This window comes from Mesoplodon mirus (assembly GCF_964341445.2).
Source record: "Mesoplodon mirus genome assembly, chromosome: 5".
Lineage (NCBI taxonomy): Eukaryota > Metazoa > Chordata > Mammalia > Artiodactyla > Ziphiidae > Mesoplodon > Mesoplodon mirus.
In genome coordinates, this window is record NC_138980.1 from 57,204,502 (window position 1) to 57,217,139 (window position 12,638).

Consider the following 12,638-nt stretch of genomic DNA (forward strand, 5'->3'; position numbering starts at 1 on the left):
AGGTGGGTGGGGGTCTCTTCCCCATGGCTCCAAAGGGGGAGTCTCAACCCCCTCCAACCTCCAGAACTGGTGAGAATGAGGAAGCCTGGCATTTGGAATTATCTTGCTATGTGCTCTGGAAGAGTCACTTCCTTTCAACGGGCCTCAGTTTCCCCAGCTAAAAAAGGCCTTGGGCAGAGTGGTTGGTGGGGATGGCAGTATCTACGATTGAAGGTGTCCCTGAATCCTCCCTGGACTTGCCCTCCTCTGGCAGTTTCCAGTGGGCAGAGTCAGTCCCAGAGGGATGTGCAAATGTGACCCCACATTACTGACCCCTCCCTCCAGACCTGCAGGACAGACTGACCTATCGCGGCCTCCTTTCTTCTTGCCCTGGCCTCCAGCCATCACCACCCTGGCTGCCCAGCCCGCTCTGACTGCTCTTCCTTCTTCCCCGCTTCCCTTCTCCCCACTGTTCCTGTCCTACTCCTGGGACCTAAGGGGCCAGTGTTGGATGAGCGTCATGTGAAGCTGGGAGAGCTCTGGAAGCGTCAGGAAACCATCCCTTGACAAGAGGTAGCGGTGAGGGCCTGGGAAGAACTCCTGAGCTGGACACACTGGGTGGTCTCAGGAGAGATGGGTGTCAGCCAGGCCTCAGTTCAGCCTCGTGATAGCTTGGTAACTTTGGACCAATCACTCATCTCACTGAATTCCAGTTTCCTTCTTGGTAGGATGGAGACTCACTCATTCACTTATTCATTCATTCATTCTTTTGACACATATTCACTGAACGCCTGCTCTGTGCCATCCACTATTTTAAGTCCTGGCAGTACACAGTGAACAAAAGAGAAAGAAGCCCTGCCCACGTGAAGCTCACACGTTAGTTGGGGTGGACGGACAATAAATAAATAAGAAAGTATGTCAGAGGGTGATAAGTGCAGTGGAAAAATAATTAAGCAGGAAAGGGGACTGGGGAGTGCATGTATCATTAGGACAGAAAAAACAGTGGTATTACTCTGATGCTGTCTTCTGTTTTGTATGGCATATGTATTTCAGGTTCAGTATTACATTAAATTCTCATATGCAATTAAAAATATGTAAAATCAACATTAGGTGGCAAACTCAGGAACACAAACCCTGCAAGCCCCTGGGAGATGTCTTACGCTAACATTCTGATTATTCAAGCATTCACCACTTTAGAACCCTCATGTTCCACTATGAACCTGTCTACTATCTAGGATTGAGCATTTTTATGGTCCAGTATATAAAAATATGATTTCACATATTAGCTTTATTTCTTTGAGGGTGTTCTTTTCCAAGTTCATTAAATGGATAGAGTGTCTCCTCGATGTAAAACACATGCTATACAATGAGCTTGAGGATAATAATAATGATATCCTATATGTTACTTTTGTTAAGGGGTGACTGAGGATATAATCAACAAGAGGCACCACTTGTCGAACACTGACTGTGACCATGTGCTGGCACTGTCCAGGTACATGATATCAAGAATGATCTTGTTTATTCCCCACAGTAACCTTAGAAGGCAGGTGCCTACTACTATTCACATTTAACAGATGGAGAAACAGAGGCTGAGGGAGGATAATCTCTGCCCATGGTCCCAGAGCAGGAAAACAACCAAACCAGGACCTGACAGATACCTGGCAACTGATATGATCACTTGTGGAGGGGGTGGTCTCCCCAGGGTCTGGGGAGAGGCCATTGTGCACAGTGCACAAAACTCTTTATTCTGGGCTTGTCTCTGCCATGCCCTCTGCACACCTGGACATGTCCCTTCACTCCTGGGCCTGAGTGACCCCCAACCACACAAATACAGGGCTGGGCTTGGAGTCTCCAAGTGCCCTTCTGGCTCTGGATTGCCTGAGTCCTGGTACCCAGGATGCTGGGAGCTTGAGCCCATTCCAAATGGACACACCAAATCCAGTCTGCTCACCAAATCAGCCAAGTTCCCTGCACGTCACATCTATTTCTGCCCTGCTGGGTTTATAAATATGTGGTCCAGGGAACTAGCTTCAGTGGCACTGGAGAGACTGAAGTCATGGCTATAAATACAGGGCCAAGGCTGGGGTCAGGCAGGGGTGCTGCAGGGCCAACGCCAGCTTAGAAAACCACACCCTGCGGGTCCCACATGCCGTCCAGTCTCCTCCTGGACACACAAGAAAATGGAGGCCCAGAGGGGCAGGGACGTGCCCAAGGTCACCCAGGCAGTGAGGTCAGAGGTGGGCCTGGACCACAAGGCTTCTGGTTCTGAGTGGAGGCTGCTCTTCACGCCACCTACTACCCATCATCACAAGTCTCCACCCCGCCCTGGGGCTCACCCAGTTTAGCAAGAGCAAGATCTTATAATTTAAGTTTATAAAATAAACCTCTACTGATAACATACTGCTTTTTATCTGTTGGAAATATTGGGGGCTTTCAAATTTTTCATTTGAGAAAGTGTTCTATGACTAAAAATTCAGCAAATTACTACAATATCTACCTCCTACTCAATAGGATCCCCCCCTCTTCACCGTGCCACATGGCCCAGCCACATGCTGGAGCCCAATGTACTGACCCAACAGCCAATTGTGTGAACCACTTCCCAACTCAGCGCTCAGTGACATCACTTTGGTAGCTTGAAATCAGCTATGGTGGGAGTCATTCCACCATGGATATGGGCAGATGCTACAAATCAGGGCTTTTTTTGGCTCCAGAGAGCCAGTTGTTAAACATTTAACAGCACACCACTGGCTAAGACCATGACTAGTAAATCCCTACCGTGCCTGTTTCCTGGCTATCTGAACTTGGGCCAGTTATTTTACCTCTGTGAGCCTCCATCTTTCCATCTGTAAAGTGGGAACTATAACCACACCAGCATCCTAGCTGCTGTGAGGACTAGATGAGCTTGTGCCCCAAAGGGTTAGCACAGCAGTTCCCAAAACTGTCTCCCTGATAGATCTCCCAAGATCTTTTACACATTCCAAAGCCCTGGCCACACCCTAAGCCAATTCAATCACAACCTCTGAGGCATTGATATATTTCAAAATTTCCCAGGTGATTCCAATGTGCAGACAGGTTTGGGAACCACTTTGCAAGCGCTCAGCAACTGTCCAGGAGCCACGGAGGGATAGGGGGCAATGCCAACCCCTTATCTCTGTTCCATTTAGCTCGTGGGGGTTTCATGAAAAAAAGAAGTATTATAAAAGTGTGCGGGGATTTGCGTGTTTGTTTGTTCTGTGTAAAGACCTAATCTGCCTAAGGCATGCAGGAGGTGCTGCTTCCAGAGACCACAGAAGGAGGGGCCTTTGCCCTTTTCCTTCCAGATGTGTACCTGGCCACTCCACACTCCACAGCAGATGGGCCACAGGCTTATAAACCCCAAGGAGGCCTCACTTCATGTGGTACTCAGCTGGCCAGCTGGGGAGATGGAGACCTCAGCCTGGTCTCTCCCTCACCGCCTAGAGAGAATTAGGCTGGCTCTTCTCAACCCACAGGCCAAGGTGCACAAAGCTTGGCTTAGCCTGGGAGACATCAAGCCGCTGGCTTGGAGGACTCAGATTAAGAACAGAAACATCAGTGCTTATGCCAAGGGCTTGGGGCCTCAGCCCAGCTTCTCCCTGGACCACCACCAACAACAGCCAGTGATAAAAATAATCATAATGGTGCCTGACATTTATTGGATTCTTCCTATGCACTAGGATATAGCATAGCAAGCACCTTGAAAGGCAGTCTAGTATACAACTGTGTGGTCCAGTATAGTGGCCACTAGCCACATGTGCTACTAAGCTTTTGAAAGGTGCTGAGTTCAAACTGAGATGTGCTACAATGCATACCAGATTTCCAAGGCCTAGAACCCAAAGAAGAACGTAAAGTGTCACATTAATGACTTTTTTTAGATTTATTACATGTTAAAATGATACTATTTTGGATTTAAGTGAACATATAATTAAGATAAATTTCTCAGGTTCCTTTTTTTTCATCTGTTTCTTTTTACTTTTTTAGTGTGGCTTTTAGAAAATGTAACATTACATATGTGTTTGCATTTATTTCAATGGACAGCGCTGGCATAGAGGTTAGGAGGGCAGGCTCTCTAGGGCCCCACTCCTGGGCTTCGAATTGTATTCTGTATTCTCCCACTTACCAGCTGTGAGACCTTGGGCAAGTTATACAACTCTCCATGCCTCGGTTTTCTCATCTGTCCAACTAGGATAATAATAGTACCTACCTCTTGTGGTTCTAATGTGCCTGGCACAGAGAAAGTACTCAGGAAAGACAAGCTGTCAGGGAACCACCTGGCCCTGGGCTAAGTGATATCCTTGGATCATCTCATGCCTCAGTAGGTGCTGAGCTCCCTATCACTGGTGGTGAACAAGCAGAGCCTGGGAAACTCCTTGGCGGGCTGCTCTGGAGGGAGTCCCAAAGTTGAATGAGGGTGGGGGAGGCACTGGGTGAAACGGTCTTTGAAGCTGGCTCCCAGCACTGACGCTGCGTTACGCTGCTGTATGCCCCTTGCTTGGTGTTCTCTACTCATCCTCTCTTCCTCACCATGTCCTCTTTTCCTTTCCCAAATCTTTATTCAACCCAACTGAATGTAATAAACGTTTATAGGTGCCAAGGAAGGTCAGCACTGTGCAGGACACAGGGGAGAACAGAGGGAAAGTAGAAGTGGTTCCTGCCTTCCAGGAGTCTAGTGTGGTCAGAGGGGCATGAGACAGGTGCTTGGATAGTTATAATACAAGGTGTGAGGTGGCAAGAGCCGTGAGATGCTATTCAACCTCTCTGAGCCTCAGTTTCCTCATCTGTAAAATGGGGCCAGTGATAGCACTACCTTCTAGGCACTGTTGTGAAAATTAAATGAGACGATGTGGGAGAAACACTTGTCACAGTGCCAGGCATATGGACGGGCTCAGGAAGTGTTGGTTGTTACCCTGGCTCCACAAGGGCTGGCCTCGCATCAGTTTTGCTACCCATTCACTCATTCAGCAAGCAGTTTATAAACATATCCTATGAACCCGGACTGCTCTGGGAGCTGGGAGTCCAGTGGGGGCTTGGATGGGTTGAGAGCAGGGCAGGCTGGCACAGGGAAGGCAGGGAGTGAGCCATTAGATGAATAAATAAACCAAGTAATTTCAAAACTGAGAGGTGCTCTGAAGGTGACAGAGGGAAGAAGCTCAGCCCCTACTCTAGTGCGACCACTATCACATCACCAAGTGCTAGCATAATGCCTGGCACCTAGTAGGTTCTCAGTAAACGCATGCCAAGCAGATCTCAAATGAGAGACACTGTGGGGTGTGGAAAAGAGTGGGACTGATTCTGCCTAGGAGCCTTCCCTGACTGGGGGAACCACACTGTCGATCCACTGATGACCTGGCAGGCTCGGAGGCAGGAGCCCAGGGGTGGAGGTCTGGGTTCAAGGTGGAGTTATGATCACCTCGTGCAAGCCACTGACTTCGGGCAAACCCTTTCTCCTCACTTGCCTCCATTCACCCCACCATACAGGGAGGGGGTGGACAAGGTGCTTCCCAAGGGTTCCTCCAACCATGTGGATTACCCTGTCCAAGACTTTGTGTCCTGGTCCTAGTGGGCCGTGGGGCGGGGGTGGGAGTTGAGGCCGTGCAGCATGGAGAGACCGGGGGTGGGATGTGCTCAGGCCTCCCTGGGGACCCCTCGCCTTCAGCACAACCTGTGGGAAGAGCTGGAGTCAGGAGACACCAACTCAGAGCGGCTCGGTGTTGGGACTGGAAGGGAACTAAAGCCCCCATCTCAATCTCAAATCCCCTTTCACAGGGGATGCAGCCTTGTGCATCTCTGGTGTCAGTGGCCTCACTTTCCCCAGAGGCAGCTCATTCATCCCATCTTTCGCATCCCTTTCCAGAGAGGTGAAATCTCCCCCCACTCTACCCCACTGATTTTAATCCCATCCTCTGAGTATTTTCTATTCCCTTCCTCAAGCTAAACCTCAGTCCCTTCAACTATTCCATATAGGGAAGAATTTTCCGACCCCTTCTGTCCTGTTCACACTCCTCTACTCTCAACCCAGTCTGTCAGATTCTCAGAACTAAACTGACCACAGTAATCCAGGAAAATCAAAACCAGCATAGACCAGGGCAAGACCATGACCTCCCTCATTCTGGGTACTCTGTCTTTATTAATGCAGCCTAACATCAGATTAGCTTTTCCCCCCTTTCAACTGCTATATCTCTGCTGAATTATATTGTCTTTATGCTTCACCAAGACATCACTATACCACTGCTGCTTTTATGCCACATCTCCCACACCCTGTACATGTACAGCTGGCATTTTGAGCCCAGTGGAGGACTCTGATACGTATTTTAGTTAGTTTGGCCCTCGACTGGAAAGGATTCTCAGTGAATGGTGGAGCCAAGGTAAAAGAAAATAATAACCACCACCACACACATACAAAATGAAATAAAATAATGGAAGGGAAATACGTTTTGTCAACAGGCATCCAATGCTATTATTAAGCAAGCTCAGGACACGCTTGTTGAGGTAATGGCTGGCTGGATAAACTAGTGTGAGGGTGAGAGATGCTGGATGGTGAGGTCTAGGGGATAGAGGTGAGTCTCAGGGGTCGGGGCAGGTGACGGAAGGGAGCTATGGCAGAGACCCTGGAAGAGGAGGCTGGAAGACACTGAGCCTACTTGTGACGCGAGAGTTTGTCCGACCCGACCCCCTGTCTCTCCTCTCCGCACACGCAAAGACGTCCAGCCCTGTGCCCTCCACTCTCTGTGACTTCTCTTCCCGGGGCCTGAGAAAAGGGCAGCACCATGTTGCTGGTCACATGGTGTGGAGAGTGGGGGGGTGAAAGTGCTGATCCCGGGGCCTGGCACAGAGCCAGGGCCTAGTGCCCTCAGAGACAGGGAGGGGCACCGTGCTCTGGGCCCTGCTGCTCCAAGCCCGCTTTCCCATCTGCAGACTGGGGCTGATTACAGTGTCCACCTCGTGGGGTTGCTGTGAGGCTTAAACAAGTTCATCCAAGTAAAGGGCTTAGAGCTCCACAGTAAGTGCCTGGTAGGTGTTACTATAATTGCAGCAAGGGGCTGGGCTACTGTGTGCCGTGGCTGTGTGGGAAGCGAGGCGCCCAAGCTGGAAGGGGCTGCGGAAGCCCTCCGTCCCAGCACCTGCCCTCCTGCTCGGAGCTCCTACGCCGTGTGTCTGTGCATACGTGTGTGTGTGTCTCTCTGTGTGGGACTCTGTGTGTATGTGTGTGTGTGTGTGTGTGTGTGTGAGCGCGTGTGACGAGGGTTGCTGGAATCTGTCTGCAGAGCAGCTGCGAGTGACCCAGGAGGTGGTCAGCCAGACCAAACAACCCCAGCGCTTGGAGCTCTAGGCTTTTCTCTGATTCTGTTTGCTTTCTTTCTCTCTTTTCCGGTTCCCCTTCAAACGGTTCCTGCTTCCAGGGAACAGCGTTGGAAGGAAGCCCTGGCTGGGTCGGTACAGGGCCCTCCCCACCTCCCTCTCCCCACAAGGTTTCCCACCCTCTCGCCTCCACCCCTCCAGTCCCTGCCTCACCTCCACATGGACCCCACTCAGGCCCCTTCCCTTTTAGAGCCTTAGTTTTCCCGGTTTCCTCCTTTCTCTCAAGATCCTTCAGGTAGGAAGCCAACCCACACTCCTGCTGGCCGTGACAGTGAGGTGTACTGTTACTGCCCGCCCTCTGCCTGGGGACAGGGACCGGGACAGAGCAGCCCTCTCGGAGATGTTTTTGGTGGCGTTTGTGGCAGGACCTGAAACCAGTCCAGAGGGGAGATGCCTTCCCAGGGCTGCAGAGCCTCTGGCTGCCTGACCTTCCTGCTCCAAACGCTGTGGCCCCAACTGGGGACAAGTGGGATGATTTGAAGCAAGCATTTTGAGGGGCCTGGCCCCTGAGGTCAGCCCAGGACCTGGCTTCGGGCCTCCAGGTTCCCGCTCAGCTAGAGTAGTGTTGTTCCCTGAGAACCTACTACATGCCAGGAGTTTTAGGTTGGCTCGTTTAATCCCCAGAGCCGCCCGATGAGGTCCCTAGGTGCTACCCCTGGCCCAGTCTTATAGCTGAGGAAACTGAGACTCAGAGGGTGAAGGAACCTGCCAGAAGGCACAGAGCCAGCAGAACCAAGGCCTGGGAAAGAGTTGGTGCTTTACCCTCATCTCACTGCACGTGGCTCCGGGGCCCCTCCCCTCTGTGAAGTGGTGAAGACACACCCTCCCTAAGTTAGCAGAGTTATCCTCAGGCCTGATACCTTTGAGCTGCTATTTACAGATACAGTGTCTGCCAGGTCTTCTGTACCATCAGCTCCTGACTCTTCATGACAACCCATTTTACAGATCAGGAAACTCAAGCTAAGAGAGATGCAGGGACCTGGCAAGGTCCCATAGCTGCAGCAGGAGCAGAGTGCAGGTCCACCTGATCTCTTTCCTTTTTCTTTTTTCCTAACCCAAGAGCAAACTTCAGCTTTCCTTTGCCTGAAAATACTGTCAGTAGATCTGGGTGTGACCCTGTAGGTGAACTGCTTTGTCACCACTCCACACTCTGCACGTAGCAAACCCGGGAAAAAGAAATCAAGGTGAAATCTAAGGAAGTAGAGCCCCTGGCCATCACTTTGGGTAGATGAGCCAAGTTTAACTAGAATCCTCTGCCTCCGTTGGAACCCATGGCAGAGCCCACCATGGGGGACATGTTTAAGCAGACAGTGGTCATATGAAGAGTTTCATTTTCCAGATGAGAATGTTTCCTTAGGAAGAGGTTGCTCTTTAAGTCCGTGCCCTCCCCACTAATCAGTGCCACCTCCCACTCCCTGGCCAAGTTGATCTCTCTGTAACGATGCCCATAAGGCTGCCCACGTCTCCATTGGCCCTTGGCCTTGGGTGTAGCTGCTGATAGTTCCCAGGGCCACTGAAAGCCAGTTCGAATGTGATAAGTTCTGCAAGCAGGGACTTTGCCCCTGACCCCAGCCAGCTGCTTCCCCAGAGTTTGAGGCAGCTAGTCCAGCCCACAAGGGAACCTGGGCTCAAGGAGTATGGATGGCTCCGCGTGGCCCATCCCTGCTCAGGGAGTCCCTCCCAGACTCACAAGGTTTGTCCCCACCTCCTTCCCCAGAAAAGCACCCTTCTAGAGGAAAAAGAACCCTCTAGAGGTAGATGGATGTTGCTTCATCTTAGGACAGAACTAGAAAATTACTTTAGCCTCACTGAGGACAATGTCTCCTGGGGGCGGTAGGGACACTGAGACCCCAAAAGGTCAGGGAGCTTGCCCTGGGCTCCTTCGTGGGCACTTGCTGCCTCCCCAAGAAGGGGCCATGCATTCACCCCCACCAAGGATGCCATCCACATCCTTGAGCCCTCTGGATGCCCTCTTCCCAGTGCAGGATGAGACAAGTCAGACAGTCTGGGAAGGTGCACTTCCTGCATCAGGGAAATGCCGTGCTGGCCTAGAGGGCTGGTGATGAGACAAATTACCAATGAAGATCCATGAAAAAGCAAACATTGTCCTGAGTAACAGTAACAGCAACAATGAGCCACCCAGTGGGGTGGGGGTGAGGGGCATGAAGAGCACATGCTCAGTGGTGCCAGCTCCAAGCAGCCCAGCCTGGAGGAGTGAGGAGGCCTCTGCCAAGGGGCCTCCCACATGCCCTGCATCCTCCCGGGGCACCTTTCCTGGGCCAGTCCTGGGTTGGCACATACAATGCAGCCAAGTGGCCAGGGAGCCAGGGCTGAATGACAGGAAAGGCTGAAGTTAGGGCGGCCCCTCGCCTACCCACCCATCCCGGCGATTCAGTGCAAGGCTGAGGCAGGACAAAGCACTTGAAAACGTCAGTCAGGGAACAACCTCTTTCCCCAGCTCCCTGCCTCTGACCTTGGGCACCTAGTCTCAACCTCGGATGGGCTGATCTTTTTCCCAGCTCTGCCCATTCCATTCCCAGTCCCTTCCCACACAACACACACACACACACACACACACACACACACACACGCACACACACACTCCAAGGTGACACAGAATAACAGGGCTGCTAATCTGTGGAGGCCAAAAAATGATCGACACAGCAGATCACATCTTTAGGTCCTAGATAGCCAGAACCAACACTCTCATGAGCATTTAAAATGGTAGAAATGTAAAGAGGGCCTGTTGCTAAAATGGAGAGGACCCCAGGGATCTCCTAGCAGACCTCAGTCTTCATTCATTTGGGTTGTTTATATTTTTATTTAAATCCACTCCCTGGTTTGAGGTGCTTTTATGTATTTTCCCCTAATGGAGGGGGTGAAAATAACACACAACCCTTGTTAAAATGAAAACTGGCAGTCCCCGTGGCACCATCTCCTCAGCCGCTGGTGCTGTGCACACCACGCTTTGGGAAATACTATCTTGGTCCACACTTGCCTTTGTGGGGATGGGGAAACTGAGACCCAGAGTCAGGAGGAGACCCATCCAACATCCAGAGCAAGGCAGTGCCAGGGCCACCCCCAGGACCCAGAGCCCAGCTCCCGGCAAGGCTTGCTCTTTAGGGGGAGAAGACCCAGGACTCAGGTCACAGAGCTCCCCCAGAGTGGGGTGCCCCTATTTGCCATAGAATCTGAGTGCAGCCTTCTTCCAAGGAGCCCTCGTCCCAGTCATCCCCTGACCCCTGCGGGTTCGGACAGCCCCCATACTGTCTCCCTCATGCCGTGGGCAAGCTGTCCCCTGTCTTGGGCTTGGTTTCCTCACCTCCAAGGGCTACAGTGAAGATGCCAAGCTCCTGGAGACAAGCACTCTGAAAAAGATGACGGCAGATGTGGGAGAAGAGATTGTTGTCAGCCCCTTGCTCTACGCCTCAGCCTTTCTCTCTGGGAAATGGGTAGAGGTTGTGCAGGTGTGAGGAGACTGAACTGGGCTGGAGGCAAAAGGAAGGAGGGCGGTGGCTACAGGGTAGTCTCAGCATAGAAGGACCGCCATCAGCTCGGCTGGGTGTCCCCTCACCCCAGAGGACCCTCCCAGGAGGCAGCCAGTGGGCTCCCAGGCTTTGGGTGTTAGGTAGGAGTCCACCCAGGACTCAGGCCACAGGAGGCCAAGGGGGAGACTCATTTGGTCCTGCGAGCAGGGACACCCCACCAACCTGCAGACATGCTTACACACACACACACCCCCGACACACAGACCACCCACCCATGCAACATGCACACACACAGAACTCAGAGTCACGCACGCTCTGGTACACATGCAAATGACCCCGACCCTCCCTACCCCCCCAGCCGCCCCGGGGCACACAATGGGGGCCAGCCTGCATCTCTCCTCCCCCCAGTCCCAAGCGCCAGGCCTGGCGGCATCTCTGTCCCGCTGCCTGGGAGACACATGTGGTTTCAGTTAGCAGCAGAGCGGGCATTTCCGTCCCAGACAGCCGGGCCCTGCCAGGGGCCCTGCCCCACAGGCGCCCGCAAGAAGGGCCACCTTGGTCCCCACTCCTCCACTGGCCATCCCAGCGACCCTGGAGGCCCCTCTCCCTTGGAAGACCCTGCTCCCGTCCTCCATGGACTCCCCCTCACCTGGAGCCGGAATCCGCGCCCACTCTCGCAGGGACCGGCTGTGCCCGGGCTCCAGCCCTGCCCGCCTGCCTCCTGGCTCCTGCTCTGTCTTGAGCAGGCTGAGCGGGATGGGAGGAGGGCAGGGTGTCAGGGGCGGGCGGGAGGGAGGGGAGGGGGCGTGTGGAAATGAAACTTTAATAACAGAGCCCCTTTTGTTTCCGAGCATATGGGATATTTCATACATACTGAAGACATTAGCCGTCTATATTTTTAAGGGCTCGGGCTAAAGGATGAATAAATACAGCCCATATTCTGCTCCGCAAACACGCACATGCAGAGTGCTGACTTCTGGAGCATTTCAAAACCCAAAGAAAAAGCCCCCGGTGACACCGGACACTTAAGAATAAATGTTTCCAAAACCTCAGGCTCGCCTTGCCCCCTCTTACAGCCACCTGGAGGCCGTGGGGCTCCTTTTCTCCCACTGCCCTCCTCCACCCCCTCCACCTTCCACTCTACAGCAGGAAGAGCAAGGCCCTGGAATCCAGCTCCTATCCCAATTCTCTTTCTCAGGCCCCTCAACCCCCAGCAGGATCCCAGAGTGTCAGAGTTCCAACAGAGCTTGGAAATCTTTGCCCTCCTCATTTCAGAGACAGGGGTCCAAGGCCCAGAAAGGGGCAGGGACTTGCCTGAAGTCACACAGCAAATCAGGAGCTTGAGGCAAGGGGCAGTGCCTTCTTCTTTCACCAGGAGGGATCCCACACTTCCCCACCTCGTGTAGGGGGTGGGGGAGACCCCAGAGCCCCAGAGGGAGGGCTGAGGTGTGGGCTGGGAGAGTGCCCGCCTGCCTTTTCCACTAGAGTGCTGCTCTGGGCACCCATCCAGGGGAGACGTCAGCAGGGCTGGAAACTGGGCTGGCCCCAGGAAATCCCCTTCAGGCTCGCAGATCCCAACAGGCCTGGAGGCCCCAGGTGAGGGAGCCTCCCTCCCTGACAGCTCGGCTCCCAGTTCCCTTGTGCCTTCCATCTGTCCTCTGTGAGGAAAAACAGAGGCCCAGAGAGGGCCAGACCTTGGCCAAAGTCACAGCGCAAGATGATGGCAGAGTGGGAAAGTGAACTGGCATCTTCAGACTCTGGGCTTGCTGGCATGCTTTGCTGGTGAGCTATTCC

The 12,638-nt window shown here is 52.8% G+C and overlaps 1 protein-coding gene across 3 annotated transcripts in view; it reads right to left on the reverse strand.

The window, feature by feature from the left end:
• Window positions 1–12,315, reverse strand: part of SYNPO (synaptopodin) — a 54,770-nt gene extending 42,455 nt beyond the window's left edge. The window contains exon 1 of one of the 3 annotated variants that reach the window (XM_082622252.1): window positions 12,159–12,315. The gene's annotated coding sequence lies outside the window, so the exon portion shown is untranslated. Of the gene's footprint in view, window positions 1–11,493; window positions 11,583–12,158 lie in introns of those variants that run through there. The other 2 variants (XM_082622250.1, XM_082622251.1) reach the window with 2 other exon arrangements.
• Window positions 12,316–12,638: the final 323 nt, after the last annotated feature.